The following is a 23,753-nucleotide window of genomic DNA, read 5'->3' on the forward strand; positions in this document are numbered from 1 at the left end:
CCAGGACGTCAGGGCATATGCTTGGGTTTACCACCACCACCACCAACAAAAAATGTCTTTCCTCTTAAAAAAATAAGCCCTAGCTGGTTTGGCTCAGAGGATAGAGCGTTGGCCTGCCGACTGAAGGGTGCCAGGTTCGATTCCAGTCAAGGGCACATGCCTGGGTTGTGGGCCCCCTCTCCAGTAGGGGTTGTGCAGAAGGCAGCCGATCAATGATTCTCTCTCATCATTGATGTTTCTATCTCTCTCTCTCTCTCTCCCTTCCTCTCTGAAATCAATAAAAACGTATTAAAAATAAAATGAGTAAACTGCTTTCAATCTGGAAACTACAGTATGTTAAAATTGAGATTAAGACAATATTCAAGTACCTCTTTCTTCAGTTTTACTAGTACTGTAACCCTATCTTTCAAACTTATCTCTCCCTTCCTCCTACACCAAGCATGTCAAATTCGCGGCCCACAATGAATATTTTTGCGGCCCAGCCAACAAAATGGAATGTAAGGAACGTTTTAATAAAAATTTCGTAACTTAATTTTTACAATATCCTGTTATACACAATTACTAATAAAGAACTACAATGTTCCCTAATGACTGATGACTATAATCGTGTTGCCCTCATTTCCCTTACGCGCCTTATGCGCAGGCACACCATTTCTCTCCACTAATACGAGCAGCGAATACTTTAGAAGCCGATTGCCATGTCATTAGTCTTGTACTGACTTGTTTGGTGTGCGCAACAGGAAATATTTCGCTTTCAGAGAATAAGAAAAATAGGTTTATTTGTGTTATGCTTATTAATTTGTGAAGTTATTCAGTATCTGGTAAGTTAATGTTCAAGAAAAAATACTAATTGTTATTAAAATGTCCTATTATTTTATGTTAACGATTACTCATTTATTTCAGCCCTTTGTGTTCAGCATGTCTTTATTGAAATAAATCTACATTTCTATGAAAATTGAAGCTTTTGGGTTTTTTTGCAGCCCACCTAAACTTAAACCTTGTTTATTTGGCCCGTGTTAGCCTTTGAGTTTGACATGCTTGTCCCACACCTTCCAGAAGACATCTATGCTCTATTTCTGGTCCATGTCTTGCTGAATTTCCTCCCTTTTAATGTCCAGGATGCTTGCACCCGACCTCTTTGGTTCAGTCAGTCAGGGAACCATCTGCACCTAGTTCAATGCACAGCTTGGAGGCCTTTAATATGTGTTAATAGATCTTAGAATGACTGTAGTAGAAAACTTTTTCATAGTTACTATATTTTTCCTCATGCTGTTGAGCATCCTCTCCATCATAATTCTGAACTCTATATCTGACAAATTTCTTATCTCCATTTCATGTAGCTCTTCATCAAGAGAATTCTCTTGTTCTTTCATTTGGGGCTTGTTTTTTTGTCTCCTCATTTTGGCTGCCTGTTTGTGTTTGTGTCTATGTATGAGGTAGATCCCAATCCCTAGTGCCGCACAATATCAGATGCAATTTTCAGTTGGTTGTTCAGGATGGTTTTTCTATATTTTAGCTGTAATTGCAGTTTGGTCTTGGGAGAGTGTCAGTGTAGCTTCCACTTATTCTGCCGCCATTTTGGAATCTCCTCAGTAGAAGACTTCTTATCCAACAGGATTTGGATCCGAAAAGGAAAAATTCTATTAAAGTAGGGAATCACAAAATGTGATCTATACTCATTTAAAATTTACTTTAACTTCAAACATATTTAAACACATTCATTCACCAAATTTTTATGTAAGGCCAGTTGTAAATAAGGACACTATTTGGAGCTCTGAATTATCTTTCTTGAACAAACCACACTCACAATATGCATTTTCATGATTCCCAGTTTGGGTTTCTTTCAAGTGGATCAAAAGCTTAAACACACCTTGGAAAGAAACCTGTGTGCAGGGCTTTAAATTACTTAGAATGATTTATCAACTTTTTACAATATATTGATTTGCCCATGCTTATTTCAATGGCATTTTGTTGTTGCTGTTTTTAGTAACTCAGCCTTTATTGAATCTTTTAAAAGCATTTCACCTAATTTTTTAAAAGTTAATGAAGCCCTGACCGGTTTGGCTCAGTGGATAGAGCGTCGGCCTGTGGACTGAGGGGTCCCGGGTTCGATTCCGGTCAAGGGCGTGTGCCTTGGTTGTGGGCACATTTCCAGTGGGGGGTGTGCAGGAGGCAGCTGATCGATGTTTCTCTCTCATCGATGTTTCTAACTCTCTATCCCTCTCCCTTCCTCTCTGTAAAAAATCAATAAAATATATTTAAAAAAAAAAAAGTTAATGAAATGTTGCAAACATACAAGAAAAAGAACAGAAAGAACACCTGTTCCCACGTTCAACTGTATGAATGCTAACATTTTGCCATACTTGCTTTTGATTTTTTAAAAAAGGAGTAAACATTACAGGTGAGTTGAAACCTGTGTACACTCCATGCTGATTTCATTTCTATCCCATTCTCTCCATTTATAACAACTGTCCTGAATTCAGTGTTTAGCTTCCCCGTATATGTCTTTATATGTATGCCATATGTGTGCCATAAATATATGGCTGTGCTTTATTTGTCATGTTTTGAATTATGTAAATGGCATCATACTGTATGTATTATTCTTCAACTTTTTTCTCTCATCATTATGTGTGAGATTTACCCTTGTTGACACACAACTCATAAGCAATGGAGCACCCCTCCCCTTCACAAGATAGTGTTTATTAAGGAGTTGGAGCTTGGGAGGGCAGAGCTCCTAAGTGCCTAGAGCAGTGATGGCGAACCTATGACACGCGTGTCAGAGGTGACACGCGAACTCATTTTTTTGTTAATTTTTCTTTGTTAAATGGCATTTAAATATATAAAATAAATTTCAAAAATATAAGTCTTTGTTTTACTATGGTTGCAAACATCAAAAAATTTCTATATGTGACACGGCACCAGAGTTAAGTTAGGGTTTTTCAAAATGCTGACACGCCAAGCTCAAAAGGTTCGCCATCACTGCTCTAGTTTATTATTTAAGCTGCTGCATAGTAGGCCCTGGCTGGGTAGCTCAGTTGGTTAGTGTCGTTCCCATACCACTAAGATTGTGGGTTCAATCCCTGGTCAGGGCACATATAAGAATCAACCAATGAATGCATAAAAAAGTGAAACAAAAAAATCAATGTTCCTCTCTCTCTCTAAAAATTAAATAAAAAATAAACTTCTGCATAGTACTCCATTTTTAAAATACTCCAGAATTTATTTATATTTTCTCTTGTTGAATATTTGAGTTATTTTCTTTTTTTCTATTACCAACAACACTTCAGTAATCATTCCTTCATAGATCTCCGTGTGTGTGTGTGTGTGTGTGTGTGTGTGTGTGTGTGTAATGGAGAGAGAGTGAGAGAGAGTTTCTCTAGCCTAGCAAACATAACAAGAAATGGAATTTTGGGGTCAAAGGGCATGCACATCTTTACAAGTATCTTGTCAAATTATTTTCTAATATGGTTGTAACAATCTAGCTCTCACTAGCCGTGTGTGAGAGTTTATTGTTCCACATCCAACATTCATGTTATTATTCCTTTCTATTTTTTCCCAGTTAGATGATTGTGAATGGTATCTCAAGTGGTTTTATTTTGACTTGCCTAACCAATAATGAGGTTTTTTATCTTTTCGTGTTTATTAGCCATTCCGAAGTCCTCTTCTAGGAACAGCTTGTTTCTGTCCTTTGCTCTTGTCTCTGTTGTTTACCCTTGTTCTTGATTTGTAAGAGTTTTGTTAAATTCTGAATACCTATACTTGTCAATTAAATGAATTGCAAATATCTTTCTCAGCTTGCAGCTTGAATTTTATCTTTGTTCACGTCATCTTTTGTTGAATAAATGTTTTTAAATTATAGGTAATCACATTTGTCAATATTTTCTGTCATGATTTATGCTTTTGGATTTGAAGAAATACTTGCTTCTCCTGAAAGAAAGGTTCTCTTCAAAATGTTTTACAATGTTTTATTTTTCATATTTAGTCTTTATTCCACTTAGATATGGTTTGGTATGGTGTGGGTGTAGGCACATAGCTTTCTTTTTTTCTGTATATACAACTGTCTCACCCCAGGTTTTTTGAATAACTGAGCCTGAGGCACCACCTACATGCCAAGATATTGAGAGGAAAGACCCCAGGGCAGCAGAATCAGGGAAAAGGGACGTGAGACACAGAAGAAAAAAAAGCAAATGCAAGTTTTGATATGTTACAAAGCAGGACACAGCTTCCCAAGGGAATCTAGCCCTGGTACCCAGGACATCTTCCCAACAGGTTCTGTGCAAGTACCACACCTCAGAAGAGTCCCTCAGAGGAGGAAGGGTAAACAATCTGCTGGCCCCTCTTTTCTCCTCCCTGTTCTGTGTTGAAGTTTGTTCCACTGGAAGTTAATTCACTTGTGGGTTGAGTTACACACTTTCTCTGTGTAGCGAATGGGCAAGCCAGTCTCTAGTGCTGTTTGTCATATAACGCTTGATGCTTCAGCTGAGCCTGAAAGTGATGGAAGAGCCATCGCTTCCATGAGTTTGGTAGAGTGTCACCAAAGCACCAGAGCCATGTGTCTTCTGTATTAGGAGCAACAGAAGCCATGCCAAAGCCAGGCTCTTCCTCTACGGTGAGAGTGAGATAGCTGGAAGTGTTAGGAGGTAAAAATCCCTAACCAGTTTGGCTCAGTGGATAGAGCATTGGCCTGCGGACCAAAGGGTTCCAGGTCCGATTCCAGTCAAGGGCATGTACCTTGGTTGCAGGCACATCCCCAGTAGGGGGATGTATAGGAGGCAGCTGAATTGATGTTGCTAACTTTCTATCCCTCTCCCTTCTTCTCTGTAAAAAATAAATAAAATATATTAAAAAAAATAAAGAAAGAAAGAAATAGCAGTATGATTGGGGTTCCCGGGAATCAAGTGGGTCCAGATGTATTATTTGAATCATTTATAACCAATTTTCTCATTTACTAAATACTTAATTCTTCCCCCCCACGTTTATAATGCCACTTTTGAATATATCAAGTTTTCATATATTCATGGGCTTCTTTCTGAGGTCTCTTTTCTGTTCTGTTCACCATTTGTCTATCCCTGAGCCAATGTCATGCCATCTTAAATCTTATAACTTTAAACTAACTTGATATCTGGTGGGATAGTCTTTCTATTTTGTTTTATATCTTCAAAATTATATTGTCCTTTTCCTCTTTTATATGAATTTTAAGATCAGTCTGTTTTGTTTCACAAATAGTCATATTTAGATTTTATTTAGAATTATAATGAATTTAAGAACTAGGGAAGAATTTACATTTTATGATATTGCCTCTTCCAATTCATGAACCTGGTAGATCTCTCCATTTATTCAAGTCTCTCTTTTTGTGGATTTATGTGTACATGAGGACAGTGGTCTTCTAAACCCAGTTTTAAAGGTTTTTAAAAAATCATGAATGAGTGTTAAACATTATTGATACTTTTTTTGCATTTATTGGAATAATCATTTTTTCTGACTTAATCTGTTCAAGTGGTACATTTGCATTTCCAGGATATTCAACTTAGTCTGTGTGGAAACAACACTCATTCTTTTGACATTTATATTAGATTGCTTTATATAATTTCAAATTAAATTATATGGTTATAATATCAAGTATACCTGGCATCAATAGGTTATAAAATAAAATACAAATGACCCTGGATGAGCATAAAACTCAAGTGCACAGTAGCCCATTACCTATAAGAATCACACTGGTGGTTCTTTTAAGACAGAATGGAGCATATCAGTTAAGTGGAACTCAATTAAGAAAGTGTTCACAGCCCGGCTAGAGTGGCTCAGTAGTTGATCATCAACCTATGAACCAGGAGGTCATGGTTCCATTCCCGGTCAGGGCACATGCTGGGGACTCTATCCCCAGTGGGGTGGGGGGGTGTGCAGGAGGCAGCCAATTCTCTCATCATTGATGTTTCTATTTCTCTCTCCCTCTCCCTTCCTCTCTGAAATCAATAATAAAATATATTTTTTAAAAGTGTTCACTATTGCCCTAACCGGTTTGGCTCAGTGGATAGAGCATCAGCCTGTGGACTGAAAGGTCCCAGGTTCGATTCCGGCCAAGGGCATGCACCTTGGTTGCAGGCACATTCCCAGTTGGGGGTGTGCAGGAGGCAGCTGATCGTTGTTTCTCTCTCATCAATGTTTCTAACTCTCTATCCCTCCCCCTTCCTCTCTGTAAAAAATCAATAAAATATATATTAAAAAAAAAAAAAGTGTTCACTATTTGGGCCAGCCAGTGTGGCTCAGTGGTTGAGCATCCACCTACGAACGAGGAGATCATGGTTCAATTCCCAGTCAGGACACATCCCTGGGTTATGGACTTGATCCCCCGTAGGGGGCATGCAGGAGGCAACTGATCCATGATTCTCTCTCATCATTGATGTTTCTATCTCTCTCTCCCTTTCTCTCTGAAATCAGTATGTGTGTGTGTGTGTGTGTGTGTGTACACACAAAAACATTTGCTAATGATTTAATGAAACCAGTGGCTGTGGTACCAAAACATATACTCTGTAAGTCAACATGAGTTGTCTCCATTCAACTAAATTCAAGAAATAGTTATTGAGAAACTACTATACATTGAGTGCCATGTTAGGCATCATGGTTAAAAACAAAGGTAAAGAAAATAGCTCCTGTTCACAAAATACTTTCCAACCTAGTAGAGAGGTTAAGACCAAGAGCTTACCTACATAAACATCATACAAAATGAATAAGATAGATGTCCAAGGATTTACTAAAGCTAACATGGAAAGAAGGTATGACTAGGGGAAAGGAGTGATCAGGAAAGAGTCTTAGGAGAGTAGATTCTGTAGTGAACTATGAAAGGAGTTAGACCACTGATGTCCATACCAGCCAACCCTTTAACTGCTTCCTACAAGTCAGCAATCTCCTTGAAAGCGATGAGAACTACATTCAGATCTGCTCTGACTAGCATTTATTTTCTTGTTGGCCTTGCACACAGATTCCCCTTCTCTGCCCAGCCCTTTTGGGTGAGATGTCTATATTCTAATCCTTGGAACTTGTGAATATGTTATGTTACATAAGGGAGAATTAAGATTGAAGATGGAAATAAAGTTGCTAATCAGCTGACCTTAAAATGGAAAGACTATCCCAATGGGTCCAGTGTAATCACAATGGTCCTTAGAAATGAAAGAGGGAGGCAGGAGTCAGTAGCAGAGTGATGCAGCAGGAGGAAGACTGGACCAGTCATTGCTGGCTCTGAAAATAAAAAGAGGATCACAAGCCAAAGATTGCTAGTGGCCTCTAGAAGCTGGAAAAGGCGAGGAAATGAATTCTCTCCTAAGAGCCTCCAGAGGAATACAGCCCTGCGATACTTTGATTTTAGCTCAGTGGACCCATTTCAGACTTCTGACCTGCCAGACTGGAAGATAATAAATCTGTGTTATTTTAAGCCACCAAGTTTGTAGTAGTTTGCTACAGCAGCAATAAGAAAGTAATACAGGAGAAACCAAGATGGCAGCATAGGTAAACACCTGAAATTGCTGCCTTGCACAACCACTTCAAAACTACAACTAAAAGACAAAATGGACATCATCCAGAACCACAGGAAGGCTGGCTGAGTGGAAATTCTACATCTAGAAGGAAAGAGAAAAGCACACTGAGACTCAGAGGAGGTGCAGAAGTAAAGTGCAGAGGTACGGAGGCCCACAAGGAAAGGGCTGGCAACTGAGGATGCGGTTATCTTTTTCAATCGGGAGGGAGACACAAACTCCCAACGGCCCTGACTCCAGTTCTGGGCGAGTCTCTGGGGACCCAGACTCATACGGGGAGAAACTGGACTGTCTGGCATCGGGCAGAACTCGAGGGCGGCTTTCTCTTGGAGGTGCTTGCAGTGATTATCGCAGGACACTGAGACCCAGGACCTCTTAGGGCAGGACTGAGAATCAGCCATAGCTGTTTGCTCCACCCTGTTGATTCCCTGAGACCCCACCCCACCCAAGCTGTGCGCAGAGGCTTTTGCATATGAATGACCTGGCACTTTGCAACCTAAAATTACCTAACAAACTGCAGCTGGGTCAGAGAGACCCAGAACATCCAAAAGAAGGCCCAAGGCCCCACAGCAGCTTGCATTGCTTCACAGCTGGGCCTCATCTGGGCACCTCCAAACCCCAAACAAAGAAGAGGAATCTGCAGATCTCTCCATAGCTCCTGCTGGGTAGCCTCAGGAAGAGGCTAAATTAGCACCTCCTTAGAGATCCAAGAGCCAGTGTACCCAGTGGTCAGAGTGGGACCATCCAGATTACAACTCCTCAGATCCATAAGGGACACACTCAGGGGGAAGACTCAGTGAGCACCAAAGCCCCACTGAAGCAAGTCTTGCCCCAGAAGGGTGTCTCCAGCACAGAAATTCTCCCACCGTAGACAGAGCTGATTCTCATAGCCAATTGGCCTGGAGGTCAATTCCTCCCAGTGATAGCTACAACAATCAAGGCTTAATTATAACAAGACTGTGCACACAGCCCACAAAGGGGTGCACCAAGAGTGTCCACCTCAGGTAATAGGGGAGGCTGAGCCACTGGGCCCTATAGGACACCTAGCACAGAAAGCCACTCTGTCAACACAGGGAAGCAGCCAAAATACGGAGACAAAGAAACAGGTCACAAATGACAGAAATGGAGGAAAGCAAACTACTGGATATAGAGTTCAAAACCATGGTTATAAGGTTTTTCAAGAATTATCTAGGAACGCCGATAAATTTAGTGAGACCCTCGATAAATCTAGTCAGACCCTCGAGATATGAAAAAGGACCAACTAGAAATTAAGCATACACTGACTGAAATAAAGAATATTATACAGCCGAAACCGGTTTGGCTCAGTGGATAGAGCGTCGGCCTGCGGACTGAAGGGTCCCGGGTTCGATTCCGGTCAGGGGCATGTACCTGGGTTGCGGGCACGTCCCCAGTGGGGGATGTGCAGGAGGCAGCTGATCGATGTTTCTCTCTCGTCGATGTTTCTAGCTCTCTATCCCTCTCCCTTCCTCTCTGTAAAAAATCAATAAAAAATATTTAAAAAAAAAAAAAAAAAAAAATTTAAAAAAAAAAAAAAAAAAAAAAAAAAAGAATATTATACAGAGTTCCAACAGCAGACTAGAGGATCCCAAGAATCAAGTCAAAGATTTGAAATATGAAGAAGTAAAAAATACCCAACCGGAAAAGCAAAAAGTAAAAAGAATCCAAAAATATGAAGATAGTGTAAGGAGCCTCTGGGACAACTTCAAGCGTACCAACATCCGAATTATGGGGGTGCCAGAAGAAGAGAGAGAGCAAGATATTGAAAAGCTATTTGAAGAGATAATGACAGAAAACTTCCCCTACCTGGTGAAAGAAACAGACTTACAAGTCCAGGAAGCACAGAGAACCCCAAACAAAAGGAGTCCAAAGAGGACCACACCAAGACACATCATAATCAAAATGCCAAGAGCAAAAGACAAAGAGAGAATCTTAAAAGCAGCAAGAGAAGAAAAGTCAGTTACCTACAAGGGAGTACCCATATGACTGTCAGCTGATTTCTCAACAGAAACTATGCAGGCCAGAAGAGAGTGGCAAGAAATATTCAAAGTGATGAATACCAAGAACCTACAACCTAGATTACTTTACCCAGCAAAGCTATCATTCAGAATTGAAGGTCAGATAAAGAGCTTCACAGATAAGAAAAAGCTAAAGGAGTTCATCACCACCAAACCAGCATTATATGAAATGCTGAAAGGTATTCTTTAAGAAGAGGAAGAAGAAAAAGGTAAAGATAAAAATTATGAACAACAAATACACATCTATCAACAAGTGAATCTAAGAATCAAGTGAATAAATAATCTGATGAACAGAATAAACTGGTGAATATAATAGAATCAGGGGCATAGAAAGGGAGTGGACTGACTATTCTTGGGGGGGAAAGGGTTGTGGGGGGTATGGGGCGAGACTGGACAAAAATTGTATACCTATGGATGAGAACAGTGGGTGGCAGGGGTAAGGGCAGAGGGTGGGGTGGGAACTGGGTGGAGGGGAGCTATGAGGGGAAAAAAGAGTAACAACTGTAATAATCTGAACAATAAAGATTAAAAAAAGAGAAAGTAATATAAAAGGCTAATGAAGCTGATCAAAAGGAAGAACAGATTTTGAGGGAGAGCTCATGGCTTTGCTCATGCTGAGCCGAGGAACCTGTGGTTATCTATGCAAGGGCCAGAGGCCATTGGAAATGTGGATTTGGGTCTCAGAAAAGAGGTTGGGATTTAGGATCCTGGAATCATTTCAAAGAGGAGATACTTGCCACCTAAAGCCTGGGTGAGATGGCTTTAGGGAGGAAGTTTAGAGCAGTGCCGTCCAATAGAAACATAACACAAACCATGAATGTGGGCCACATTTACAATTCAAATTTTTCAGTAACCACACCAAAAAGGAACAGATGAAATTAAAGTTTAATAATGTATTTTAGCCGAAACCGGTTTGGCTCAATGGATAGAGCGTTGGCCTGCGGACTGAAAGGTCCCAGGTTCGATTCCGGTCAAGGGCATATACCTGGATTGCGGGCACATCCCCAGTAGGAGATGTGCAGGAGGCAGCTGATCGATGTTTCTCTCTCATCCATGTTTCTATCTCTCTCCCTTTCTCTCTGTAAAAAAAAATCAATAAAATATATTTTAAAAAAATAATGTATTTTATTATACTCAACATACCCAAATTATTATCATTGTAACATGTAATCACTATAAACATTATTAATGAGATTTTTACACTTTGGGGGGTATGAAATCTTTAAAATCTGGTGTGCATTTTGTACTTACAGCACATCTCAGTTCAGAAGATCCATAATTCATTTCAAGGGCTCTATAACCATCACATGGCTGGTGGCTATTGTGTTGGACAATGCAATTTGGAGACAGAGCAGACACAAAGGGTGGGGCCTTGAGAGATATGTGCATTTCAGAGACAGAAGAGCTAAAAGGAGCCAATGAAGGAATAGAGAGAAATAGGAGTAGAATCCAGAGAGTTCAATGTTTCAAAATCCAAAGGAATTATACTTATGGAAACATGGGTGTGTGTGTGGCCGGAAAGCATCACATGCTCTCTTTCTTCAATGATCGGGCTCATTCAACTCTTACATTTTAGAGGCTTTCTCCCTCTCTGTAGTGAAGCTCTACACTACAAAGTCACTTTCCTTTGCTCTGGCTTCAATAGTCTCATATACACATCTAGCCTTAAATTTATAGACTCAAACAAGGTGACTAAAGATAACAGGGTGACTAGGGGAAAGAAGAAAGGAGCACTAAGGTGGCATGAGGTTGTTGGGGGATGTGATGATTTGGAACAGGTGCCTGGTGGGAGTAAGATGGAGATGATGTTACCATGACAACTGATTATTTCGTTGGTCCAATGACCAGTTGCCATGGTGATGAAATCTTTGTGGTGGTGTGACATGGATCCCAAGGGAGAAGATGCTTGTGCAAAGGACCCTTTGCTCATTGGTAAAGCTTTTATATTTGCAATAATTTCCTCATTGCTTGATGAAGCCTCCCCCAGGAACTTCAACCAACATTGATGTGCCCCCTCCTCCTGTTCATTTATAGCAATCACCACTTGCACACATTTTCTTCCTTCCTTCCTTCCTTCCTTCCTTCCTTCCTTCCTTCCTTCCTTCCTTCCTTTCTTCCTCCCTTCCCCCTCCCTCCTTCCCTCCCTTCCTTTCTTTCTTTCTTTCTTTCTTTCTTTCTTTCTTTCTTTCTTTCTTTCTTTCTTTCTTTCTTTCCTTCTTTTTTTTTTACTGTCCTAAATGGTTTATTAGGTAAGAATTTTACAAACATTACTTATATTAGTGGTAACGGTGGAGCTGGAGAGTATTGCACCTTCTCCAAGCTGCAGGGTGAGAACAACCAATAGTGTGGTGGAACTTGTGGCCCTTCCCAAGGCCATGGCTCTTGTGGCTTGCAGATGTCAGCCCTCCCATCTCCCTGTGCTTGTGAACTGGTTTGGTGATCCATTGTCAGGCCAGGTGGGGCAGGAGGGCCCTGTGGAGCACAGGGAGCTGGCTGCACTGCCAGCAGTACACTCTGAGAAGGAAGTGCATTACATTGGCCTGCTTCTTCCTCCATATCTCCTGGATCTATTTGTAAGCGCCCATCTTGATTTACTTGATGGCTGTGGCCAGATGGAAAGTTGCACACATTTTCATGGTTCATGTTCTATATAGGGGGTTTTTTTTATTTGATAGCCTTTAATTCTTTTAGTAATTTACCTCTTTTTTACTACACAGATGTAATCCTATTGAAGGCAAGGATAATTCCTACAAGTCAGTTGTATTTTCAAAAGACTTGGGGTTAGTGGGAAAAAAACAAACAGATCTTTCTTTTTTAAAACTGTATTTTATTGCCCTAAACCGGTTTGGCTCAGTGGATAGAGTGTTGACCTGTGGACTGAAGGGTCCCAGGTTCGATTCTGGTCAAGGGCATGAACCTTGATTGCGGGCACGACCCCAATGGGGAGTGTGCAGGAGGCAGCTGATTGATGTTTCTCTCTCATCAATGTTTCTGATTCTCTATCCTCCCTTCCTCTCTGTAAAAAATCAATAAAATATATTAAAAATATAAAATGTATTTTAAAAAATATATATTTTATTGATTTTTTTACAGAGAGGAAGGGAGAAGGATAGAGAGTCAGAAACATTGATGAGAGAGAAACATCAATGAGAGAGAAACATTGATCAGCTGCCTCCTGCACACTCCCCACTGGGGACGTGGCTGCAACCAAGGTACATACCCTTGACTGGAATCGAACCTTCAGTTCATAGGCCAACGCTCTATCCACTGAGCCAAACCAGTTAGGGCTAGATCTTTCTTTATATACCACCTCTGCTTCTGCCATTTGCCAATTGTTTGGCCTTCGAAAAGTCATTTTATCTCCTTGATTTCTTTTTCTTCTATAAATGGTAGGATAAAACCTGCACTGTGGAATTGCTTATGATGATTACATATAAGCTAAATAAAGTAGGTGGCCTAGAGTATGGACTCAATCCATGATCCTGATTATTATAACATGGTGCCCAGACCAGTCCCAGATGCCATGGTTAGCACTTTAGGAATACTTGATGAATAATAAGGTAATGATGACAGATAATAGGATAACAGTTGGACTCAATTTAATCTTCAGGGTCCTTAAAGATTAGTTGCCCAACCATATATCAGCTGCAATTATTTTTTCTCCTCTTTTTTATTGATTTCATTGGGGTGACATTGGTTAATAAAATTATATAGGTTTCAGGCGCACAATTCTATAATACATAATCTGTATATTGCATTGTGTGTCCACCACCCCAAGTCAAGTCTCCTTTGCAAATTTAACTTGCAATCCATGTTATGCTAATTAAGAAAAAGGAGCGACTAGATAACCAGATATTTTGTGCCTCCTTTATGGAAGAACATACTACCAATGAAGTAGCTGTGCCCCCAAAAAACTCACACATGAATCTGATTCAGCCTCTAGACCCAACTTCTGATTTACAGGAAACACAGAGGGCAGAACACGTTAAAAACCACCACAGGGAAGCATTTAGCAAGATCAATTTTGTGGGAAATACTTTAGGAAAAATAATGTAGCTTCTTCAGCAAACACATTGCAAAAAAAAAAAAAGAGTGGAGCAGAAATTTAGAAATTAAAAAATTCAAGGGCCATATCATTCAGTTTCTGCATGTGAATGTTATTGGAGCCTTAGCTAGTACTTGAAGCTGGATGATGGATATATGTGAGTTCCTTGCATCATTTGTCTATTTGCATATCTGTTTGAAGTTTTTCATAGAAAAAAAAAGTTTGAAAAAGATTAAGAAATCATATTTTAAAATTTAAGTGCATTTAACCAAGACTGCTCACACAATAAAGATGTTTAGATGTAAGGGAAAACATATCCCTTAGTACAGGTTGGACAAATGCATTGTGATGGTTAAATGAATAAATTAATGTATATTTCCCCTAAGTAGTCCTCCATACCGAGGTTTCTATATTGTACACATAAATATGTTTTTCTATTTCAAATTATAAGTAGTATTATTCATAATGTCATGGGTTGTTAGACTCATTGAAAAAACAGATTCCAAGATGGAGTTTATGTGCAAGAAGTTTTCTGGGGAGTTGGAGAGGTGTGCTTTTGTGATTAGTCCTACAGGGGGAGTGAAGTAGAGAGGAATGGCCAGAGGGAGGAGTTGAAGTGTGATACAGTTGCCAATCAATCTCATCTGATTCAGCGTACCCAACCCCCAACATCTAGGGAGGGAGCTCAGGAGATGGAAGAGCTCTCCAAATATGTCCCACCTTGAACAACGGGGCCAGGTCTTCACACACTTTGATTACCCTCCTGCCTACCTTGCCCTAATAAATCTGAACTCCTCCTTCGAGACTGAGCTCAAAGGTTTCTGTTTTTGCGCACTCTTCCTTGAAACTTCCCTCCTCAGTCAGATCCTCCATTCTCCTTTCTCTATGAACGATACAGGAGAACAGGAAGCACTCACATTTATAACACTTCTTACTAGTATGTGCTAACCCGGTGTTAAGCATTCTACATGTGCCTTGTTTCAGTTAACGTACAACATACTTATGCAGTAAGTACTATTATTATCCCCATTTACAGATGAGAAAATTGAGGCTCAGAGAGATTAAGCAACTTGCCCAACTAAAGTCATTGAGTTAGTGAGTGGAAGAGCTGGGATTTAACCCCAGGCAAGGGAGTCCACACTCTAACCACTTATCACTATCCTTCACTTGTTATCACTAGCACCTACTCTCTTCATCACTTTCACGCTGTGCTGCCCCCCAGCTACTATTTTTATCTTTGTATTACAAGCCCTGAGCACAGTACCCAGCCTAGAGTTAGCATTTGACAAATGTTGACTGAATGAATGGGTAGCCATCTCATCAGCTTTTCTAGCAAATTTCATTTCAGAAACAATTTATAAGCACAAGGATGACACGGTTCATGGTAGCAAAGAACAAGAAACCCCACTATGAGAGTTAAACTTAACAGGGCAGAAAAAGAGATTAGATAAGGAAAGAATGCATTAACAGCTAAAAGGTTAAAAAGGCCCAGCCTGTGTGGCTCAGTGGTTGAGTGTCACCTAAGAACCTATGAAGTAGGAGTTCACAGTTCAATTCCTGGTCAGGGCACATGCCTGGGTTGCGGGCTTGATCGCCAGTGTGAGGTGTGTAGGAAGCAGCCGATCAATGACCCTCTATCTCTCTGTCCCTCTCCCTTTCTCTCTGAAATCAATAAACATATATAAAAAGGTTAAAAAGGAAAAAACTGTACTTAGGTACTTAAACATAAGCTCTGTGTTTGTGTGTGTGTGCACACATGCCCACAGGCCTCTGGCTTCCAGAATCATTGTAAAATGAAACATTCCACATTCATTCTACTAAGCTGAATAGTGGGAGCAAGCCATCGGTGGATCATGACTCAGAGTAAATGAAATTATAACAACTTCCTGAATCAGGAAGTATTCAAAATAGTTGCTCAAAAGTAGAAAGGTAGAAGCTATATAGGGATTACAAATAAGTTTCCATTAAACAGAAAAACAACTTCTGATTAAAGTATCAGAATCTGAGAAAACATATTTTAGACAATCAGTGTGGGATTTTAGCAAAAAAAAAAAAAAAAGGATTTTGAAGACATAGGATTGAGGCTTAAATCTTTACTAGCAACGTGACCTCAGTTTTCTTTACTTGTAAAATGCAGACAATGATCTCCCACTTTTAAGCCCTTTTTCATTCCTTGTTCCTGAGAGAAGTCATTGTTCCCTCCTCTGAACTTCTATGGGCACCAACATTTTGCCGGGATTGTTTCATAGATCTCCCACACATATTTTTCCTGGAATATTTTAAAGCAAATCCTACATATCATGTCAGTTCATCTTCAACATTTCAGTTGCCAGGATTTCTGTTATTCTTTACATTTAAAAAAACACATTAAAAATTCTTGACTGATTGGTTTTAGAGAGAGAGGAAGGGAAAGAGAAACATTGATTTTTTGTTCCACTTACTTACGCATTCATTGATTCTTATGTGTGCCTTGACCAGGGATTGAAATAGCAACTGTGGTGTATCAGAACAATGCTCTAACCAAAGCAGCTACTCGGGCAGGGTGGATTTCTGTTATTATTTTTTTTAACAAAAGAAACCCCAATATAATCTCCTGGCAGGGGGGGATCTTTTTGCACATGTTATTCAGTTTGGTTAGCCTATTAAGGTTAACCCTAGTAGGTTTACTAGATAACTCTTCATTTCTCTGCTTTGTGTTGTTAGCCTTTAGGATATTCTAATTATGCCCAACACTGTTATACCTCAGAATCAGATGCATGTTGCCTTTGCAGTATTTTAACTTTTTAAGTGAATAGTAGTAATAACATGTTGAATGTCTTTCTGATTTTGAAGGACTGATCCACAGACATGTATAGTCTAAATTCATGTTCAAGACTGTCGTCAGTGTTTGCTTCAAGGATGTCCCATGGAAAGTTTTCAAATTACTGCCCTGTATTCTTTGGCGATGTCTAGCAAGTGCTCAGCCTTAGACTCCTGCAACTTTGTCTGAGTTTAACCTTCACTTGCATCTTCTCTTAATTGGGTCCCATTAAACAAACGTGATCCAATGTGCACTTTGGCTAGATTTCTCATTGCCAAGTCCCCTGGCTTTCAAGGTTTTCTATTCTTTGTAGTTTCCTCAGAGAAGTTTCATGGGCTTTTATTGAATGCTTACTATGCTGCAGCCTGCGATCCTGATGTTCCAGATATTTTTCACTTATGTGGCATTTCAAATAAATGCGGTACATATAAATTGTAAAGTATTATATAAAAATTAACTAATGTTACTGTACTCTTTCCCTCCCAGATCCCTTAACCCATAAAATAGGAAAAGCTTTTGTGGGGTGTTCGGAAACCTGAGTTATGGTTCTAGATCAGCGGTTCTCAACCTGTGGGTCGCGACCCCTTTGGCGGTTGAACGACCCTTTCACAGGGGTCGCCTAAGACCATCCTGCATATCAGATATTTACATTATGATTCATAACAGTAGCAACATTACAGTTATGAAGTAGCAACGAAAATAATTTTATGGTTGGGTCACAACATGAGGAACTGTATTTAAAGGGCCAGAAGGTTGAGAACCACTGCTCTAGATCATTCAGTAGCATTAGTTTCACAACATTTTATAAAAATGTACTAAGTGCCTAGTGGGTGTCAGCCATCCAGCACAGTAGGGCTCTAGGTTTAAAAATGAATGAGGACGCAGCCACGTGAAGGTCTCTGAGTCGCAGTATGTCTGGGCGCCTGTGGTCGCACTGAGACGGATTGCTCCTCCGCTTCCTCTGCTGTGGGTTTGGGCTCGGGTAGAGGCCGCTGCAGCATTTCATGGAGGTGGAGACTCAGAAGTAGCGCTCCCAGCAGCTGGTGCACCGGATGACAGAACTTTGCTGGGAGAAGTGCGTGGACAAGCCTGGGCCAAAGTTGGACAGTCGGGTCAGGCCTGTTTTATAGACTGTGTTGAGTGTATTATTGAGATGAGTCAATTCATCTTGAATCGACTGGAACAGACCAGAAATCCACGTCAGTCTTCTCAGAAAGCCTTTCTGACTGATTTCAGCATTACCTTTTTGGAAAAGGAAAGTAGTTCAAGAAATGAAGAGTGGTAGATGGAATGGTAGGAGAAAAGGCTCTTGGGGGTTGGCTCCCACATTTGTCACTCTTGGGACATCTTGTCACCTGAGAATGACCAATTTTTTCGAGTGTTTGGGGTCTGAGGGTCATATGTGTATTAGGTTGTGTTGTTGTTTTTTATTGTGAGGGTTTTGTTGTGGTGGTGGTGGTTGTTGTTAATCCTCACTAGAGGATATTTTTCCATTAGTTTTTCGGGAGAGTGGAAGAGAGAGGGAAAGACAGAAATATCGATGTGAGAGAAACACATCGATTGTTTGCCCCAGACCAGTGCCCTGGCTGGGGAGGAACCTGCAACCACGGTACATGCCCTTGACCAGAATCGAACCCGGGACCCTTTGGTCTGCAGGCCTGGGCTCTATCCATTGAGCCAAACTGCCTAGGGCAATTGTGTTTTTTAATGTTAATTTTGTGAAAATAATGAGCAGCTGAATAACAAACTTTACTAGCTGCATATTACTGTATGTGGGACTACTTTTTTCTTAAATTCCCATTATCTGCTTCCTATAATTTGATAGTGGGACCACATGGGTAAGATCTGTCATTTGCATGGATTCATTTCAGATCTCTGGGGACATTGATACACACATCTTTGTATCGCTCAGAAAGGGTGGCAGTGGGGGAAGAGTAATTTGGCACTTAACTGTAGGCCTCCTTATCTAGTGTTTTGAGCACCAGTGCTAGAAAAAAATCTAGGGAATGTTCATATAATACAGTTCAGCTTTCTAAATTATCTCCCTTCTTTGTACTATGATTTACTTAAATATCTAAATAAAGTATGGTCTTGAGGTACAGGCAGCCTAAGTATCTAGAGGCCTTTAATTATAAAGGAATCTAGCCAGTGAACATAATTCTCATTACTTAACAAGGAAGAAGTTAACTTACTCTGCATATCAGGGTCCAAGAAATTCAAAGATGTGCCTAAATACGTTGTAAGCATTTAGACCTGTTAAAAACAGCAGTGTCAGAGGTGCATACCTACTGTTAATCAGTATAAATGCCATGTACTGCATTCTTTCAATCACTGAAATAAAAGCTTCCACAAGATTAAAAAGATGAATGAGGATGGCCTTTGCCTCAAGAACAGGGACTATATTTTAACCTTCTTTGAAACTTGTAGCTTTCAGGCTCCTTTGGGACACGACATGGTCTATGGTACCTATCCTACAATGGCTTGTCTGAGCCCCCAGATCAGGACTGAGTTTCAAATTCAATGTGAAAGCCTTTTATTACATCGCACCAATCATCCCATTTTCTACACCTCCTCAGACTTCCCAAGCAACCTCTCTTACCTGGGGATGACACCAGAAGTCTGGATCACCAACAGATACAAATTACACCAGAAGTCTGGATCACCAACAGATACAAATTCAGGAAGGGTCTGCATTCGTCAGGACAGGCTCTGTTACTCTATGGTAGCAATTCCCAATTCACAGTGGCCCAATCAGCAAAAGGAGTTTCTTTCACTTGTGCTGTGTGTCCCTCCCAGGTCAGCCGTGGCTTTGTTGCACATTGTCTTCCCTCTGGGACCGAAGCAGACTGATTAGTTTCTATCTTGAATGTTGCTGGTCATCAGGGCAGCAGGGAAGGAAAACATGGTGAAGCACACAGACGCTTAAAGCTTGCACCTGCAAGTGGCTCCTACAGCTGCTCACATCTCATTTGTACGGCACAGAACCAAGCCTGCTGCTGATGGAGTAGGGAAGCACAATCCGCCCCTGAGAGGCACAGTAAGTGTTTGGGAACAATAATATGGTCTGCCACAGCGTCTCTCCCGCCCCCCTCTTGGTTGCAAAACAAAGAGATTTTCTGCCTCCTGCCCCCTCATGCAGCAAAGACTATTTGGACTGTTTGTGTCTGTAGAAAAAAATAAAGAGAATTCTTTGGGATTTTGTGTGTGTAGGTTCCAACCTCAGCTGTGTCTCTAATAAGGTTTGAAAGGTTTCCTGAAGTGGTGCTTGGATGTAAATACACCCACTTGCAGTGACTAGCACCCAGTAAGTTACAATTCTTATGTCAATGTAAACTGATGGGTTAGTAGTTCTTTGAAGATAAGCTTAGAGCCAGACAGCTCTGGGTTCAAATCCTGACTCTATTACTCTCAAACTACTGAGTCTCCTTTATTATTTTTTTTAAAAGTATATTTTATTGATTTTTTACAGAGAGGGAGAGGGATAGAGGGTTAGAAACATCGATGAGAGAGAAACATTGATCAGCTGCCTCCTGCACACCCCCTACTGGGGATGTGCCCGCAACCAAGGTACATGCCCCTTGACTGGAACTGAACTGGGACCTTTCAGTCCGCAGGCCGACGCTCTATCCACTGAGCCAAACCGGTTAGGACTCCTCTTCTTTAAAACGGGGATGACCACCTCATAGTTTCACTCTAAGGATTAAATGAAAATGCATGTAAAGGGTCTATCATGGTTCCAATCACATAAGGAACACTCAATAAATATTATTAGCCGTTCCTCACCATTCTCCCTGCAGCACTGGGGAGTCTTGATCATTTTTATTCAGCTCATTAGAAATGAAGTAGGTCAATAGCTTCACAACTTTAAACAAGTTTCTTAACTACTATGTTTGTACCCAGAGTTTCAGGCTCCTTTGGGCTGCAAACCTTGGTTGCTCTTTCCTGGTTCCTTTCGTTCTATCATTCCAAAAGATACTAACTGGGAGACAGATTTCCTCTGATGCCACTCTATATGAATATCCTTTGACTCACTCTTCCTAGTACCACCCAAGTTTCATCGACACCATCGCTTGCACATAATGTAAATACTTTATTTAATCTACGCATTTGTTAATGTTTGTTCAGCTGTCTTGGTGCCCTTGTGTCTTTCATTATGCTTTTAATTAGCTCAATTGATTCTGAGAGTGGAGGTAAGCCAAAGTTTTGAGCCAGGTGGTTACAGGGAAAATGGATGGAGTGGGGGTGGAGGTGGGGGTGGGGATGGGATGGGGAAGGTAGATATATATATATATGCTATATATATATGCTATATATATATACATATATATATGTATATATATATGGTATATATATATGCTGTGTCCGACCGTCTGGGTAATGACATCAGGTAGCAATGCCCAGCTTCCTCTCCCTAGCGACTAGCCTACTTGCATTTTCTTCAGCCTAGGAACACGACTTGTTTTATACCCAGGTGGATACATTTCACACTTTAAACAAATGTCTGTGAAGTGTTTTCCCATGCCTCATCTCATTTGATCCTCACAGAAGTCCTGGAGTAGGTAGATAGGAGACTTGGTGAAATCCTATTTTCTTTTCATTAGCCGGAAAACGGAGATTTAGAAAGCTTAGAAACTTGACCTGACTGAAAAGAAGTAAGAAATGGTGGACCTTGAAAATGACTTCAGGTTACCCAGAACCGGTTTGGCTCAGTGGAGAGAGCATCGGCCTGCGGACTCAAGGGTCCCGGGTTCGATTCTGGTCAAGGGCATGTACCTTGGTTGTGGGCACATCCCCAGTGAGGGGCGTGCAGGAGGCAGCTGATTGATGTTTCTCTCATTGATGTTTCTGGCTCTCTATCCTTCTCCCTTCCTCTCTGTAAAAAATCAATAAAATATATTAAAAAAAAAAAAAAGAAAACGACTTCAGGTTTTCTCACTATGCAGAATATAGTCAAACACTGCTGCAGTTAAATATCTTACCCTTTGTTCTCCCTGCGTGATCTACAATAATAATCTGCTTCCTGTTGATATTTCTGCTGTGTTGCTGACAATTACCTGAAAGAGAAGTTGGGGTGCTTCACTGGGCTGGAAAAAGTTGAGCTAAATCAGAAAGCAGGTCTAATTAAGCAAGTTTATTCTATATCTATAAAAGGCTAAGTTGACTCGTGCATATGCAATACATATAAAGCTCTCACTGGTGCCAATCGCACGCTTGTGTTTCCATCTGTCATTGTTGATTGTGAATTTGGTTGACATTTCTATTACAGAGAAAGGGCGAATAGGGATATTAAACATTTCTTCTAATTAATTTGCTTTCCATGTGCACAAATTCATGCACTGGACCACTATTTTGGTATAAGTGTACCAGGGCAAATTCATTGCCAGAACGAGGGAGAAAAATTTAGGCTACTGACTTCCATTGGAAAGAAATATAATAAGCTACTCCTTTCTACTGAGAATGATTAAAACAATAGAGTGTTTGGGAAGGATCACACTTTGCCTTAATGATAAAATCTGAATTTAACACCAAGCTCCTGGAGAGCAGGACCTAAATTTATGGATGGTTTATAGAGAACAATATGGTCTAGTTTCATGATTAGTTATTCTCACCAGCCACTAGTGTTTAAGGATCACTTACTTATAAGACTGTAATTTCCATGGCCTCTACTTTTTTTTGAATCTACTTAACCACTGTCACTTTGCATAAACTGTTCTTCTCTGCCCCAGATTTTCTTTCTCTGCTTCCAGCCTGCTTCTGTCTTTACATGACAAACGTCTACTCATTTATTCAGACTTAACCTTAACCTTACCTTAAAGGGTGAAACTTTCTTTGGTGCCCCATCCCTATTCAATCTGATAGAGTTTAGCTTTGCCTTTCCTCTGTTCTCAGGGCACAAATATAAATCTCTACAAATTGCATTGAGATTGTTTACATGTCTGCCTCTCTAGATGCCTAGGAGCCCATTGAAGGTAGAGAATTTATTTATTCCCTTTTGACTCCCTAGGATTTAGCCCAATGCCGGGTATAGAGTAGCTGTCTGATAGAGGATTATTGAATGCTGTTTAAGTATGCAAAGTGACCAACACCCAGGTGTTTTTTATTAAATAGCAATGAATGGTTCTGAAAGCATCCCAGTGGCCTCTGGGTAGCTCCCCCCTAGGCCCCCTTCTAATGCATGAAATATAAAGTATTATATAAAGATATCCAGGGGCTCTGGAAGGCTCCTCCAGGGCTGGGAATGATAGGAGGTGCCTTCTCATGTTTTCCTCCCTCCTTCTTGCAGGTCTTGGCTCATTTAAAATTCATTCCTGCCCTAACCGGTTTGGCTCAGTGGATAGAGCATCGGCCGGCCTGCGGACTGAGGGGGCCCAGGTTCGATTCCGGTCAGGGGCATGTGCCTGGGTTGCGGGTGCATCCCCAGTGGGGGGTGTGCAGGAGGCAGCTGATCGATGTTTCTCTCTCATCGATGTTTCTAACTCTATATTCCTCTCCCTCTCCCTTCCTCTCTGTAAAAAATCAATAAAATATATTTTAAAAAAATAAATAAAAAATAAAATTCATTCCTAATTTTCTGCTTTCCTCTTACAATAAAGCACTGGTTCTCAACCTTGGCTACACATTAGAATCACCTGGGAATCTTTTTAAAATCCTAATTTCTGGGCCTCAGCATGATTCCCAGGCAATTCTAATGTGCAGCCAAGGTTGAGAACCACTGCAATAAAGGCTCAGGTAAGGCCTCATTTGCCTAAGGGGCTGTGGGTCACGTGAAGCATTGAATACCCTGCTGCTGATGCACTGGTAGTGCCCAGTCAGGATTTTTGTAGGGCTGTTGCAGCCCAGCTCAGGGCAGTGCTTTCAGGGAATTTATAATCCAGGGGAGGCTGGTAAAAGATTGCAAACAACACAATACAATAAAACCTCTATCTCATTGCTTTGAGCAAGTTCTTTCTCTTAAGAATCCGTCCCCTGAGTTAGATACCATCTTCTTTTTGAAGGCTCTCCTGCCCCACACCCTCCCTTCCAGCCTACTCCCATCTCCTAAGACTATAAATTACTCTCTTCTACACTCAACGTTGTGAAAAATAATAACTGTCTTTGAGGACCTTTATTTTATGACAGTTTGTGTATTATCTCTTTTGCCAGTAGCTATGATTATCATTCCCGCTTAATAGGCAAGAAAACAGAGACTAAGGGAAACTACATCAGTAGGCACACAAGCAAAGCTATGGAACATCAGATTGAACTCAGGTTGGCCTTCCCAATCTGGGCTTTAAGCTTTTCCTCCCACCCTGTCCCAGAATCCCCCTGTGCTGCTATCGCCATACAACTATTTTTGGGGGTGG

General features: G+C 40.7%; 1 pseudogene; it reads left to right on the top strand.

Moving 5' to 3' along the window:
* The first annotated feature begins 11,418 nt into the window (after positions 1-11,418).
* Positions 11,419-17,640, top strand: LOC118675117 (annotated as a pseudogene).
* Positions 17,641-23,753: the final 6,113 nt, after the last annotated feature.

The sequence above is a fragment of the Myotis myotis genome, unplaced genomic scaffold, assembly GCF_014108235.1.
Source record: "Myotis myotis isolate mMyoMyo1 unplaced genomic scaffold, mMyoMyo1.p scaffold_m19_p_2, whole genome shotgun sequence".
In the NCBI taxonomy this organism is placed as follows: Eukaryota; Metazoa; Chordata; class Mammalia; order Chiroptera; family Vespertilionidae; genus Myotis; species Myotis myotis.